Source organism: Mastigoproctus giganteus, chromosome 3, assembly GCF_048544385.1.
Source record: "Mastigoproctus giganteus isolate SK-2022 chromosome 3, ASM4854438v1, whole genome shotgun sequence".
In the NCBI taxonomy this organism is placed as follows: domain Eukaryota; kingdom Metazoa; phylum Arthropoda; class Arachnida; order Uropygi; family Thelyphonidae; genus Mastigoproctus; species Mastigoproctus giganteus.
The window spans coordinates 114,102,849-114,120,062 of NC_143577.1; positions in this window are offsets into that span (position 1 = coordinate 114,102,849).

Below are 17,214 nucleotides of genomic sequence, written 5' to 3' on the forward strand. Positions count from 1 at the left end.
AGCGTGTCCAGACACAGCAACCGGAGGATTATGCACCTCGTATTGCTTTCGCACAGTGGTACCTTGGAAAATGTGCTACAAATCCCCTTTTTCCTGCTGAAGTGTTGTTTTCCGATGAGGCATCCTTCACAAGGGAAGGAATTTTCAACACGCATAACGACCATAACTGGGCGGTCGAGAACCCGCATGCAATACGACGTCGTGCAGCACAGATTCGATTTTTGGTCAATGTATGGGCCGGTATTATGGGAGATCACCTCATCGGACCTTACCTGTTACCGTGTCGTTTAACCGGACCTATCTACTTGATCTTTCTGCAGCAAGTATTGCCACAACTTTTGAGAGATGAACAGATTTCTGCATCGACGCAACAGACAATGTGGTTCCAACACGATGGAGCCCCTGCCCATTATAGCGGAGATGTTCGTAACTACCTGGATGTCACATTTGGTCAACAGTGGATAGGACGTGGTGGTCCCGTGCGTTGGCCTGCTCGGTCACCCGACCTATCATGTCTTGATTTTTATTTCTGGGGTCATATGAAATCGCTAGTTTATGACACCCCTGTTGACAATGCTGAGGAGCTGGTTGCAAGAATCGCAGTAGCTGCCGAAGAAGTTCGAAATTCGCCTGGAGTATTCCAGAATGTTCGGATGTCCATGCGTCGGAGATGTGAGGTGTGCATTGTAGCCCGTGGAAGAAACTTCGAACACTTACTTTAATCCATGTACCTTTTGCTTCTTTTCATGTATTATTGAAACGATTTCTCACTTACGGTCTCTTTTCTTTATGGTGCTTCTGTGTACAACACCGCTTCAGGAAAGCATTTCCGACCCCACATTGCTATATGATTTCGAGTTGTCAGGATGTACCCTACCCCTCTTAGAAGTTCTGAAACGTTTAACTGAAACACCCTGTATATTAAATGCGAGGCCATCTTGCAATGCTTAGCACAATATAATTTTCAAAGCCAATATAAGAAATCCACTGAAGAACCAATAGACGAAATTTCGCTGTTACTCTTGCATATTGCCTATCTAGCAGCAGCGAAAGTATTAAAGATCTCCAACAGAGGGAACTCTTGGTTCACTCCACAAGTTAAAGGTATGTTTAAAACGAAGCAACAGCTCTATCGAAAGTGGAAAGGACTGGGCATCCGATTAATGGGAAAATGTACAAATGCAAAAGGGCAAAGTTTATTGGACTAAAAAGACAAGCATACTTTGAGCTTTTGAAGGAAAAACTAAAAAAGGAAAGAGAATAGTTAGCAAGAAAAACAAGAAAGAAATGACGGGTCAGCTTTTTAAAGAGTGGACAGAAGCCACATTCGGAAAGCCTCTGAATGAAAAGCAGAATAATTATGAGTAAAACATCCGCGAGATTCAGAAAATGATTAAAAAACTGATGAATACCACTGACACTGACCAAACTAGAGCTAGAAACATATTACGTGAAATTAATATCACCAGGGAAAATTTAAAGGAAGCTCTTGTCCAGCTGCCCCGAGCAAAAAAAAAAAACCAACGATCGGGACCGATCAGTTCCCGCTATTCATTGTAAAAAAAGTAGTGCTTACAGAATCGACCCGCTCCACCACCTCTTCCAACGAATACTAAGTGTGGGGGTTATTCGAAAGCATGGAAGAGATATTATGTAAAATCACTTTCAAAATTAAACAAACCTAAAACCATTAAGATTTCAGGCCCATCGCAATCGGATGCTCTCTGCAAAAAATATTTGGGAAAGAAATCCTAAACACCGTCAATCAGCACTGCTTTGAGGACAGGCCAGAATACTTGCATTGACGGCTTTCTCGAAGGTCAACTATTGCAAATTTAATGGAGACTCTAATACGGTTACAGCGAGCATTAAATAATAAACAACAGTTAGATGTCGTTTTCCTGGATGTAGCAGCAGCTTTCGACAACGTCTCTGTCCCAGCTATGACAATAATCCTGAAGGAGTATTTCCTCATTACATGAAGAACGTTAAGCGTTCTAACTAACGCCCTTCAAGAAAAACTGTACTTATTAACAGGAGAGACAGCTTCTACAGGGATGGGATACACTTAAATAGAAAGGGTGCAAGAATTTTTGCTGATGCTATCGAGGCAGTGTTAGGTGGGTCGCAAAACTGCTAGATTGGGGGGGATACAAGGACTAATAGATTAACAGTAGCCACTGGCAGAGGTGGAAGTGATTCTTGCACTACTTCTATTGGAATGAGCCGCAGCCTGAAAAATAAGATGCAGGATATTTCAGAGACTGCTGGGAATCATTGGGGTACAAATAAACACATAGGTTGTGTTAGGGTAGCTAAGAAAAGAAACAGGTGCATGTATACTTGCGTGTACACCAATGCTAGGTTTAGTAAATAAATTTGATGAATTTGAGGTATTGCTCAAAACATCAAAGGCAGATATCGTGGGGATTTCAGAGACGTGGTGTCACACAGATATAAGGAATGCAGAACTGGAATTTGGGGAGTACGTCTACAGAAAGGATAGACAGGGTAAGAAGGGAGGAGGGGTTATGCTATTAGTTAAGAAATACATAAAATCCAAGGAAGTGAAGCCAGTCGACATTGCTGGACAGTGCAGTGTCGAGTCAGTTTGGTGTGACATAAGCATTGGGAGATCAAAATTGAGAGTAGGAGTGTGTTATAGGCCTAATGACTCTGATGAGTATAACAAGAAACTGTACGGGGAAATAGAATGGGCCAGTAAATCAGAGAGTCTTATAATGGGAAATTTTAATTTCCCAGATATTGACTGGAAATTGGTGGCTGGTCACTCACACACTAGCAAAGGCTTTTGTGGATTTATTGGATCATTGTTTTCTACATCAGCATATTCGGGAGGCAACTAGAGGGAGTAATACTCTTGATTTGATTATCAGTAGTGATTCTTCATGCATTAAGAATCTGTAGGTAAATGAACCACTAGGTGGCAGTGATCACAGTGTGCTGAAGTGGGATTTTCTCAAAGAGGTAACTACCATTAGGGGTAAAGGGAAGTGTTATTGCTTTCGTAAAGGCGACTACGATGGACTGAGACAGTATTTAAATTCTATACAGTGGGACCAACTGATGATGTTACCAACAGCAAATTCAAAAAAACTTATCTTGGAAGCTACTAGGATTTACGTACCAACTAAGATATATTGTTCAAGATTTAGGCCTAAGTGGATGTCAGATGAACTAATGAGACATATGGCAGAGAAGAAAAATGCATGGGATACATACAAATTAATACGTGACACAGAAGCCTATGATAGATACAAGTTGATCTGTAACGAAGTTACAAAGGAGGTTAGGCAGGCGAAGGCAGATTACGAGAAATCTTTGGCAAGGGGTGCAAAGAAAAACAGCAAAGAGTTCTTTACTTATGTAAACTCTAGAAGGAAGGGGATGAATCAGATTGGTCCACTTGATATCGATGGGTCAGCTGTTGATGATCTTGCTCAGGTAGCTAACAAACTGAATGAATATTTTGCATCGACATTCACACATGAGGAGTTATTCAGCGAGGAGAATGCCAGAGGTGTATGTATTCAACTCTGGCAGTAAGCTAGAGAATCTTGTAATAACTGAGAGTAAAGTGGAGGAGAAATTGTTGAAGGTAAATACAAGAAAGGCACCTGGGGTGGGTGTGAGCTATCCAGTTATATTAAAGGAGGCAGCAAAGGAAGTAAGCAAACCCTTAGCCATAATTATGAGAGCTTCCTTGGACTCAGGGGAAGTACGAATGGACTGGAGATGTGCAAATGTGACCCCAATTCACAAAGGAGGATCAAAGGGCGACACAAGTAATTATAGACCTGTTAGTTTAAATTCTGTTCCTGGAAAATTAATGGAGGCACTGGTTAAAGAAGCACTGCAGGATCATCTAGACAAGACTTCACTTATAGCTCAGACACAGCATGGTTTTGTTAAAGGGAAGTCTTGCCTGTCCAATTTGATTGGATACTATGATGCAGTCTCAAAAGAACTGGATGCAGGGAATAACTTTGATATTATATACTTGGATCTTAGAAAGGCTTTTGATACTGTTGCACATGGAAGACTGCTGCACAAATTGGAGCAGTGTGGCATTGGAGGCAAAATTGCTGCTATGGATAAAGGGGTGGTTGAGGGGGAGAAGACAGAGAGTGGTATTCAATGGACACTGCTCATCGTGGACTAATGTTATTAGTGGAGTCCCTCAGGGTTCAGTGTTGGGTCCATTATTGTTTTCTGTATTTATAAATGATATTGATGATGGTATATCAAGCTTAATGTCCAAGTTTGCAGACGATACAAAGGTTAGCAGGGTTGTCAAGGACACTACTGACACTATTCTACTGCAACAGGATCTGGAAAGGTTGAGCAGATGGGCTGAGAGGTGGCAAATGAAGTTTAACATTGATAAATGTAAAGTACTACATATGGGAAAGAGCAACCCCAGGGCAACGTATCAACTCTCTGGTACTATACTGACTGGTAGAGAATGAAAGGGACCTGGGAGTGGTTGTGCAAGCAGATATGATATTCTTTTAGCAGTGCAGACGGGCTGCAAGGGCAGTTCATGGTGTATTGTCAAGGATATATAGGAATTTTTCTAGCCGGGATAAGGAGGTGATTATTCCCTTGTATAAGGCAATGGTCATGTCACACCTAGAGTACTGTATACAGGTCTGGTGGCCTCATTTCAAGAAGGATGTAGAGCTGCTGAAACGAGTACAGAGAAGGGCAACAAGATTAGTGAATGGAACAAAGATGTACTCTTACGAAGAAAGGCTTAAATTTTGTAAATTACAGTGTCTGGAGACTAGGCACCAGCGAGGTGATCTGATAAAGGTGTATAAAGCCTTTAATGGTTTGAGCTTGCTCAATGCTGATGGGATTCTTCCTCTTGCTCAGAATAATCACCTGAGAGGGCATAAATTCAAATTGAGAAAGGACAGATGTAGGATAGACGTGAGGAAATTTGCCTTTAGCCAGCGGGTGGTTGGTTGCTGGAATAGACTTCCATCTCTTGTCTCTTGTCGTGGAAGTTGGTAACCTAAATAAGTTTAAGGCTCAGTTGGACAGGTATTTCGGACGAACAGAGGGGTGAAGTGGAAATGGTTATTTTTTATTTATTTTTTTTTATTTTAATTTATTTATTTATTTTTTTTTTTTTGGCTGATGCTGCATAAGCTTGCTTTCTTGCACTAAATGCCTCTACTAATGCTAATGCTAATGCTAAGACATAATAGCCCAATAAACGGGAAACAAACAACAATTTACTGTATCTCCAGGGGGGGTACCCAAGGGGGCATATTGTCCGCCACCTTCTTCGCAATAGCACTACACTGTTTTTAGCTCCAATATGTGAACAATTCATTACATATGCCGATGATTTGAAATTTTTTGTTAACTCTACAGAACAAGAAACTGCACCTCATCTATTCGAGGAAGCAAATAGAGTAGATGTGTGGAAATTTGCCTTTAGCCGGGAGGGAGTTGATTGCTGGAACAGACTTCTATCTGTTGTTTTGGAAGTTTATAGCTTAAATAAATTTAAGGCTGAACTAGACAAACATTTGGAGTGACTGGATGGGTGAAATGGGAAGAGTTTATTTTTTGGTTGATTTTGTATAAGCTTGCTTTTTTGCCACATATGCCTCAAGTAATGCTAATGCTAATGCTAACTTTTGGAGCGGATTAGAGAGGTGAATACGAAGTGTTTTTTTTTTAATTTTTATCATTTTTATATATATTTTTTTTGATTTGGCCGATGCTGTATAAACCTACCTTTTCGCATCATATGCCACCACTAATGATAATTTCTCTTAAGTTTGCCAGTTTCCGTAGGCCAAGTGAATCGAGTTTTTAAAAATTAAAATTAATTAGAAATTATTTACAATCGACAATGTCTCAACTAGGAGTCTCTAATTTTGCAATAATTTCAATAGAAAATGGTGATTTGGAACAAATAAACATAAATGAAATAATTAATAAATTTGCATCTCTTAAAACAAGGAACCATAAATTTGTATAATTTTTTACCGTTATAATTTAAAGTTTATTTTCAGGATTTCAGAATGATTTTGTTTTTGTTTGTTGTTTCATTATATTATTTGTGAGATATGTTCTAATCTTTTCGTTTTCAATAAATTAATAATAATTATTTACGTCTTATTTTATTTTTTAATCCAAATGTTTTGGGGTAGCAAATTTGATTTCGCTTACTGGCTCTAAAGTTTTGCAGTTGTCCTACTGACAATTACTCATTAATACACCTAATATCAATTTCTTTTCTGGCGTTTTTAGATTTCAAGATATGGATAGACAAAGTGAGATGAGATGATTCCTGCAACGGTGTGATAGAGTCCACGTTCAAATCAGGTGATGTGTGGGTCGTATCATATCTAATCCATGGAAAACTCTGGTAGTGGGGACCAGACAATCGAATTAATGTCCATAGTTGGCATCAAACAGTTTTGAAAAGGCGGTTTCGGCATCAAAAACAAACCAAGAGTCGCAAGAAACAACATCTGTTCCAAAAAGCGAAAAAGAAGAACTCATTCAAAATGATGGATGCATAACTACCAGGCAAATGATGGAGTCTGCAAAAACATTAAAGAGAAGTATACTGAACATCCACAACAGACAGGAATACAGAAAAATCTGTGCTCGATGAGTTCCTAAGCTTCTCACATGAGAGATTATGGCTGCGATGAAAGAGATCTACAATCTCTTTCTTTTCTGGAACGCTTTGGTGCTGGTGGCACTTTAAAAGAGGGCTTTAAAAGAGTCGTCGCATGTGATTAAACCTGGTTCTTCATTATGATCTAAAAACAAACGACAATCCATGAAACGGGCACGCCCGACATCACCTATAAACAAAAAGCCAAAACTTTCCAAATCATCGACAAAACTTGTGGCCACCTTCTTCTGCAGTTAATATGGCATCGTTTTTATCGATTTCTTGGAAGGTGGAACTACAATGAATAAAGAAAGCTACTCCTTGTTCCTGGGAGAGCTTAATCGAGCTCTGAAAAATAAAAAACCTGAAATAAAAGAATCGGGAGGACATCAAGTTTCATCAGGATAATTCTAGGCCGCACACAGCACAGATGACACTTTCAAAGATAATCCAACTGGCGTGGAGCATAATTCTTCATCCAAACTATAGCCCTGATTTCACTGCATAATTTTTTTTTTTTTTTTTTGGGTACGTATTAGGGTTTACCCATTTGTATTTCGTCTGTAAATTGCATGTGTTCTCTAGTCGATTTGCCTGCTCTGCCGAAGGAAAAACGCCAAGTTCCAGGATAAAGCCTTACTGTCGACACGTGAGACCGATTAACTCAGCCACGGAGTGAAAAATGCCCACAAAAGTTCCTCATCTCAAAGACGGGATTCGAATCAGGGCCTTTTCCTCTGGTGTAGGGAGGTCAGTGACGATACCACTGTGCTACATGCACAGACTTTGGTTCACTGAAGGCATATCTGCATAGTAAGGTGTTTGAGGGTGACATGGAACACATTTCTTCCACGTCTGAACGCCAGACGTTCCTATCTGCTCTTGGCCCGGCTCCTCGTGCTGTATACGGATGATGGTAGGTGCCTTCCTCTCATCATTGCACCTCCCAGTCAGGGCCGTTCATGTCTCTTTGGCCGCCTCCACGCAGCAAGTATTTGGTCTTTACGTCATATTTTTTAAAAGGAAAAACGTTTCAGAAAAACTTTGTTTTTACTAGTAATATTAACACAATAACACAAATTTAAATTACTCTAAAAGTAATTAAAATTTTTTTTTTCAGTTTTGCTGAAACTGATATACAAAACTACATAATAATCCTTAAAGTGTCCTTCAGCTATATTTTAAAAATCGTTTCACTTAGAGAAATACTGTAAACTTTGTTTCTACTCATAGGAGGGGTTCCAGGAAAATTGTTCTCATGTTCGACCCCATTAAGTGCTTCCAAAATAATAAACGTAAAATTCGATTTTTCAACTTGCAGAGAACTTTTCCTTTTGCAGAATTAAATTATTATTTATGAACTAATTACAGTGAGACATGCATCATTTTAGAGAAAATTCCATAAATATTTGTAGTAATTATTACAGATTTCATTCCATATTTATGATTGGAATCATGAGATACCATATTAAGAAATCATCAGATGAAGATATTACGCAATACATTTTAAGAATTAATTATTATATAACATTTTCGTGCTACTTAATGGGCATTTTCGTAATTCCACCGAAATTTAATTTTGATTAAAACAATATTTGGCAAAATTTTAATAATTTTAAAGTTTATTTTGGAATATTTTCCGTTATTTTTTCCCATCTGTATGCGGAAGAAGAAAAGAAAGTGTATAACCCCGGGGACTCACATCTTGTGAGTATGGACTTGGCACACCCAGGGTCCTGAGCTGGATATCAGCATTCTTCTCTTTCTTGGTGATTCCTTTCTACTCCTAACCCTTGTTCTCTCTCTCTTAGAGTAATTCAGAATTTTTTTTTTTTTTTTTTTGGCTGGTGCAGCATAAGTCTCAGGCTTCCTTGCACCATATGACTTAATAATAATGATAAATGTTTTTTGTTTCTTCTTGTTTTTCTATTCTTCTGTTTTTTATGTGCTGCTCAAATTTATATTTTCCTCAGAAAAACCTTACCTGGGTAATGAATCCAATATTTTTTTAATGATTTTAAAAATTAATATTTAGTGAATTTTGCTATAAGATATTTTAGTAATTTTAACTGACTCTTTCATTTAATGAATTAAAAACTTACCTTTATTATTTGCGTTAATCATAAAATTTTATTACTGTTAAATTAATAAAATTGTTACTGTTAGAAACACTTTTCTAAATGCTAATATTTTGTCTTCTCGTATGCCGTGTCTACACATCTCTTTAGTCCCGATTAAATCCTCTTCTTGCACAAATACGCGAGTATTTGTGCGCGGGTCTGCGACTTGGCGCCACTATCATTTAATACAAATTTCGCATAAGGTATACACGTAACACCAAGGGCGGCTCGTCCATAGGCACTACAGCAAACCAAGCTATTTAAATCATCTAGATATACAGTGAATGGTGTTTTATGAAATTTTTTGAAGAACAATGTAACGGAATGAATATTTTTATTGACAGGACCCGCATATAGTACGCGCATCCTCTATTCCCAGTAATCATTTCAATAATAAACGAATAAAAACACGAAATCGTTTCCAACTTTGAAGTTTATTTAACCGTAGGCCTCATTGCGCCATGCAGTGGCACATTTTGCATTCCAGTGAATATCTGGTAGTTGTGTTGTTTTCCAGCATATTGGCAACTTCATTTTTATATTACGATATTATTATTAGACATATGGTGCAAGGAAGCCCGAGGCTTATGCTGGACCAGAAAAAATAAATAAGAATTTCCCATGTTACCCTAAGAGAGAGAGAGAGTCAGAAGTAGGAGGGAATCACCAAGAAAGCAAGAAAGAGAAGAATAGTGATATCCAGCTCGGCCCTGGGTTTGCCAAGCCCATACTGACCAGACGTATCCCCCTGGGGTCAAAGGTTAGGTTAACTTGCCAATATACATTTTTTCTAGGTGAAGCGAATCAAAGTCACTGTAAAGCATGCAGTGCAGATTTCATCGTTGACCGTGATGAGTTGTAACCACAATGTCGGTGTAATTTTTGTTAATCGCCCGAATTCCCATTAAGTAACTAAATAATATCAGTGTTAAGTCAATACTCAACATTCAACAGTTTAATTATGTGATTACAGCTTAACTGCGAATTGAGCTTGAATTGGAAAGTTGAAGTTGTATTATGAAGTGATGTGTACATTACTTCTACGACACACAATTTTTGTGAAATTTGATTCGATCATGGCCTCCATGCTTCCCCATGAAGTAAATCGCTTGACAGTGAATTAACTTCAGCAACTCAATTTTTCACAATCATCTCTCCAAGGAAAAAATGCGATTAAAAAAGAAAGCCGCCCCACACCAAAGATTCAAATTTCTCAGCAGGGAATAAGTAATAATAAGAAATATATTCACAGTTTTAAAACTGAATAGTACCAAAGGAAAGGTTGGCTTTATGGTTGTAAAGTTAAAAATGCATTAGTGTGTTTTCCATGTTTACTGTTCGGAGGTGACTTAACGAGGACAAAAAGTGGCTTTACAAACATAAACAGAATGAAAGAAAAAATTATACAACATGGGAGTTCGAAGAAATATATTGATAATGTGATTTCACTATCGCTTTTAGGAAGCGTAAATATTAAAGAACAGCTTAGTGAGGCCTACAGACTTTCGATCTGCGAACACAACAAAAAAGTAACCAAGAATCGTGAGGTATTATCTAAAAATAATAGACTGCATTATATCTTGTGGACAGTTTGAAATTACTCTACACGGACATGACGAAAAAAATGATTCTAAAAATCCAGGAGTATTGAGAGGATTTAAAATTTCCCCTGTATATTAGATTCCAATTTAAAGAACCATTTAGAAAGTAATGCAGAATTTAAAGGCAATTCAAAAACTATTCAGAATGATATTCTTGACTGTTTTCTGCAAATATGCCGGGATGAAATAAAGAGAGAAATTAAAGAAGCTTCATTCGTAGCTGTCATGGCTGATAAAACAACAGATGCTGTTTTATCAGCCATGACATTCCAGGAGTATTCAGAGGATTTAAAATTTCCCCTGTATATTAGATTCCAATTTAAAGAACCATTTAGAAAGTAATTTTAAAGACAATTCAAAAACTATTCAGAATGATATTCTTGACTGTTTGTTGCGAATATGCCGGGATGAAATAAAGAGAGAAATTAAGGAAGCTTCATTCGTAGCTGTCATGGCTGATAAAACAACAGATGTTTCAGAACTTATACAAATGGTAATTGTTCTGAGATATGAACTTAATGAAGACATTTTTGAGCGTTTTTTCACTCCGGAAAACCAAACAGCAGACGGAATATCGAAATGCATTCTAGATCAGACGTAATCCTCGAAGGAAATACTCAAAGACTGGTTGCTCAGACATTTGGTGGCGCAAGTGTGGTAAAAGGCAAGAAAGGGAGAATTCAGGATAAAATATAAGAAGTGCACAAAAATGCACATTTTATTCACTACTATGCACACCAACTAAATCTGACGACGAGAAATGCAGCAAGTAGTACCAGACATTCAATATTCTTTTCAAACCTCATGTCAATACCAACATTTAACTCGAAATCATTACAGGGTCTCTCTGTTCTCAGAAAGCATAGGGACAACCGTGTTGCATGACCTCCCCTACAAGATGAAGTGGGATTTACTCAAAGAGGTAACTACCATCAGGGGTTAAAGGAAGGGTTTTTGCTTTCGTAAAGGGGACTACGGTGGTCTGAGACAGTATTTAAATTCTATACGGTAAGACCAACTGATGACGTTACCAAAAGCAAATTCAAAATGGGAAGCCTTCAAAGAACTTATCTTGGAAGCTACTAGGCTTTACATACCAACTAAGAAATATTGTTCAAGGTTTAGGCCTAAATGGATGTCAGATGAACTAATGAGACATGTGGAAGAGAAGAAAAATGCATGGGATACATACAAATTAATGGCTGACATGGAAGCCTATGATAGATATAAGTTGGTCTGTAATCAAGTCACAAAGGAGATTAGGAAGGCAAAGGCAGATTATGAGAAATCCTTGGCAAAGGATGCAAATAAAAACAACAAAGAGTTCTTTACCTATGTAAACTCTAGAAGGAAAGTGATGAAACAGATTTGTCTCCTGGATATTGAGGGTTTAACTGATGATGATCCTGTTCAGGTGGCTAACAAATTAAATGAGAATTTTGCATCTACACTCGCATGAGGATTTATTCAGGGAGGTGAATTAAAATCTAGCAGTGAGCTAGATGATTTTGTAATAACTGACACGAAAGTGGAGGAGAAATTGTTGAAGATAAACATAAAAAAGGTACACAGGGTGGATGGGATCTACCCCGTTATATTAAAGGATGCAGCAAAGGAAGTAAGCAAAACCTTAACCATAATTATGAGAGCTTCATTGGGCTCAGTTGAAATACCCATGGACTGGAGATGGGCAAATGTGAGCTTAATTCACAAAGGGCGACACAAGTAATTATAGACCTGTTAGTTTAACTGCTGTTCCAGGAAAATTAATGGAAACCCTGCAGAATCATCTAGACTTCAATTATAGATCGGTTACAGTTAAGAAGTCTTGTCTGGCCAATTTGATTGGATATTATGATGTGCTCACAACGCAACTGGATGAAGAGAATAACTTTGATATCATATATTTGGATTTTAAAAAGGCTTTTGATACTATTGCACACAGAAGACTGCTGCACAAATAAGAGCAGTGTGGCATTGAAAGCAAATTGCTGCAATGGATAAAGGGATGGTTGAGTGGGAGAAGACAGAGAGTAGTAATCAATGGACACTGCTCTTTGTGGACTAATGTTATTAGTGGAGTTCCTCATGGTTCAGGGTTGGGTCCATTATTGTTTTCTGTATTTATGAATGATATTGATGATGGTATATCAGAATTAATGTCCACGTTTGCACACAATATGAAGGTTGGCAAGGTTTTTAAGCACACTAATGACCATACATTGCTGCTACAGAATCTAGAAAAAGTTGAGATGTGGCAAATAAAGTATAACATTGACAAATGTAAAGTACTACATATGGGAAGCAGTAACCCCCAGAGTAAGGTATCATCTCTGTGGTACTAAACTCAGTGGTAGAGAATGAAAAGGACATGGGGGTACACGTTGGCACTAAGGATATCAAGAGTACGAGACCGGCAGAATTACTTAACAAGTACAGGTCACCGTTGAAAAAAAGCCGTGAATTAGAGTTGAATTTGAAAGTGTCTGCAATTTTTCCCAGACACGATAGGAGGGAGTATATGATGAGAGCCTTGTCGATCAATTCGGCCGTGGAAAGATTGTGCAAGGCTCAAGGGGTAGAATTTTTTTCAGCCTGGATTGTACTTGTTAACAGGAGAGACCGCTTCTACAGGGATGGGATACACTTAAATAGAAAGGGTGCAAGAATATTTGCTGATGCTATCTAGGCAGTGTTAGGTGGGTCGGAAAACTACTAGCTTGGGAGGAGACAAAGACTAAAAGATTAACAGTAGCCACTGGTAGAGGTGAAAGAGATTGTTGCACAGCTCCTATTGGAATGAGCAGAAGCCTGAAAAACAAGATGCAGTATATTTGACTGCTGTGAGTCATTGCGGTACAGGTAAACACATGGGTTGTGTTAGGGTGGCTAAGAATAGAAACAGGTGCACGTATACATGAGCATACACAAATACTAGGAGTTTAGTAAATAATTGTGATGAATTTCAGGTATTGCTCAAAAAATCAAAGGCAGATATTGTTCGGATTTCCGAGACGTAGTGTCACACAGATATAAGGAATGCAGAACTGGAATTTGGGGAGCACAACATCTACAGAAAGGATAGACAGAATAGGAAGGGAAGAGGGGTTATGCTATTAGTTAAGAAACACATAAAATCCAAGGAAGTGAAGCCAGTCGACATCGCTGGACAGTGCAGTGTCGAGTCAGTTTGGTGTGACATAAGCATTGGGAGATCAAAATTGAGAGTAGGAGTGTGCTATAGGCCTAATGACTCTGATGAGTATAATAAGAAACTGTACAGGGAAATACAGTGGGCCAGTAAATCAGAGAGTCTTATAATGGGGGATTTAAATTTCCCAGATATTGACTGGAATTTGGGGGCTGGTCACTCACACACTAGCAAGGCTTTTGTAGATTTATTGGATGATTGTTTTCTACATCAGCATGTTCGGGAGGCAACCAGACTGAGTAATACTCTTGATTTGATTATCAGTAGTGATTCTTCATGCATTAAGAATATGCAGATAAATGAACCACTAGGTGGCAGTGATCACAGTGTGCTGAAGTGGGATTTACTCAAAGAGATAACTACGATTAGGGATAAAGGGAAGGGTTATTGCTTTCGTAAAGGCGATTACGATGGACTGGGACAGTATTTAAATTCTATACAGTGGAACCAACTGATGATGTTACTAACAGCAAACTCAAAATGGGAAGCATTCAAAGAACTTATCTTGGAAGCTACTAGGCTTTACTTACCAACTTCGAAATATTTTTCAAGGTTAAGTCTAAATGGATGTCAGATGAACTAATGAGACATGTGGAAGAGAAGAAAAACATATGGGATACATACAAATTAACACATGACACACAAGCCTATGATTGATACAAATTGATCTGTAACCATGTTACAAAGGAGGTTAGCAGCCGAAGGCAGATTACGAGAAATCTTTGCCAAAGGGATGCAAAGAAAAGAGCAAAGAGTTCTTTACTTATGTAAACTCTAGAAGGAAGGGGATGAATCAGATTGGTCCACTTGATATCGATGGGTGAACTGTTGATGATCCTGCTCAGGTAGCTAACAAACTAAATGAATATTTTGCATCGACATTCACACATGAGGAGTTGTTCAGCGAGGGGAATGTCAGAGGTGTATTCAACTCTGGCAGTAAGCTAGAGAATCTTGTAATAACTGAGACTAAAGTGGAGGAGAAATTGGTGAAGATAAACACAAAAAAGGCACCTGGGGTGGATGCAATCTATCCAGTTATATTGAAGAAGGCGGCAAAAAAAGTAAGCAAACCCTTAGCCATAATTAAAAGAGCTTTCTTGGAGTCAGGGGAGGTAGCTACAGACTGGAATTGTGAAAATGTGACCAAAAGTCCACAAAGGAAAATCAAAGGGGGAGACAGGTAATTACAGATATGTTAGTTTAACTTCTTTTCCAGGGAAATTAATGGAGGGACTGGTTAAAGAAGCATTGCAGGATCATCTAGACAGGACTTCAGTTATAGCTCGGACACAGAATGGTATTGTTAAGGTGAAGTCTTGCCTGACCAATTTGATTGGATATTATTATGCAGTCACAAAAGAACTGGATGCAGGGAATAACTTTGATATTATATATTTGGATGTTAGATAGGCTTTTGATACTGTTGCATATGGAAGACTGCTGCACAAATCGGAGCAGTGTGCCATTGTAGGCAAATTGCTGCTATGGATAAAGGGGTGGTCGAAGGGGAGAACACAGAGAGTGGTAATCAATGGACACTACTCATCGTGGACTAATGTTATTAGTGGAATCCCTCAGGGTTCAGTATTGGGTCCATTATTGTTTTCTGTATTTATAAATGATATTGATGATGGTATATCAATCTTAGTGTCCAAGTTTGCAGATGATACGAAGGTTGGCAGGGTTGTCAAGGACACAACTACAAACTATGCTGCTGCAACAGGATCAGGAAAGGTTGAGCAGACTGGCTGGGAGGTGGCAAATGAAGTTTAACATTGACAAATGTAAAGTATTACATATGGGAAAGAGCAACCCCAGGGCAACGTATCAACTCTGTGGTACTATACTGACTGGTAGAGAATGAAAGGGACCTGGGAGTGGTTGTGCAAGCAGATATGATATTCTTTTAGCAGTGCAGACGGGCTGCAAGGGTAGTTCATGGTGTATTGTCAAGGATATATAGGAATTTTTCTAGCCGGGAAGGAGGTGATTATTCCCTTGTATAAGGCAATGGTCATGTCACACCCAGAGTACTGTAGACAGGTCTGGTGGCCTCATTTCAAGAAGGATGTAGAGCTGCTGAAACGAGTACAGAGAAGGGCAACAAGATTAGTGAATGGAACAAAGGGGTGCTCTTACGAAAAAAGACTTAAATTTTGTAAATTACAGTGTCTGGAGACTAGGCACCAGCGAGGTGATCTGATAGAGGTGTATAAAGCCTTGAATGGTTTGAGCATGCTAAATGCTGATTTAGCTTCAACTTCTCAAAAATCTGCTACGAATTCATTAAATGCCGATCTTCAAGGAATTCTCCAGTAGGGCAAAGACAACGTAGTTGATTTCAACCCTTCTAAAGCTCAGTCTTGTCTTATATCTCTCAAAAAGGATTCTTCTGCTCCTATGCTTATCTTTAGTGACACTGCGATTTCTAGGCAAAATGAGATATCTCTTTTGGGGATTAACCTGACTGTAATCTCTCCTGGCACAAACACATTACAAATATTGCTTCCTCTGCATCTAAAAAACTTGGTTTTCTCTTACGCTCTAAGTGTTACTTTTCTTCTAAACAACTGCTCATACTGTATAAATCGCAAATCCGCCCTGCCATGGAATATTGTTCCTACATCTGGGGTGGTGCCGCCCAAAACTTCTCTCGGGCTTCTTGATTCCATTCAGAAGAGGGCAGTTAGGTTAATTAATGATTCATCTCTAACAGTCTCTCCATTCGCTTTCTCATAGACGTACTGTTTCTGCTGCATGCCTCTTCTACAGATACTTCCATGGGCACTGTTCTTCTGAATTGGCTTTTATTACTCGAACACGTGCCGCTACCGATGCAACCAACTTTTCATCTTCCTCGTTTATTCATTCAACTGTCTTTTTCTGGAACAACCTTCCTTCATACGTATTTCCTGAAAATTACAATCTACAGAAGTTCAAGTAAAATGTCAACAAATATCTTCTTTCGTCTTCTGAACCTCCAACCTAAGCATGGTACTAAGTACTATAGGTTCTAATACCTCTCGTGTTTGGGGTTCACATAAAAAAAGAAGATGTAACTGGCGATAGTTTCTGATGTCTCATCGGATCAACAATTCATTTTAAGAAGCTTAACTCACATACCATTTATCTCATTGAAATAATGCAATAAGAATGAAAATACTTTTCCCGATTCATGGTTGCTTGCATCAACGGAAATTCCAAAGAATTCAGTACTACTGACATCTTTTAAAACTTCGTTAGGTGAATAAGGAGCCAGTGTATTCTTTATTAGTGCAATTGTTTTCATTCCTGCACTGGTAAAATTCTGTGCGATTTTTGATTCATCAAAAAGTTGACCGAAAATGCTTGAGGAGCAATCAGCACTTCTAAACAACTGATGTTTAATTAAATGATACGCCATCATAAGTTCAGCGATGGCAACCTTGTCATGTTCATTTGAATTTTTTTTGAGTGTTCCAGTTTAGATGATGATGCAGTTGCTTGAAATTTCATTGCGTGTTTTTTTCAAATTAACGTGATCTTTGATATCATATCTCCCACCGTGACTTATGTTGATAAAACACGAGCACATTCTGCATTGCGCCTCATTTTTGTGTCTTCCCCCTT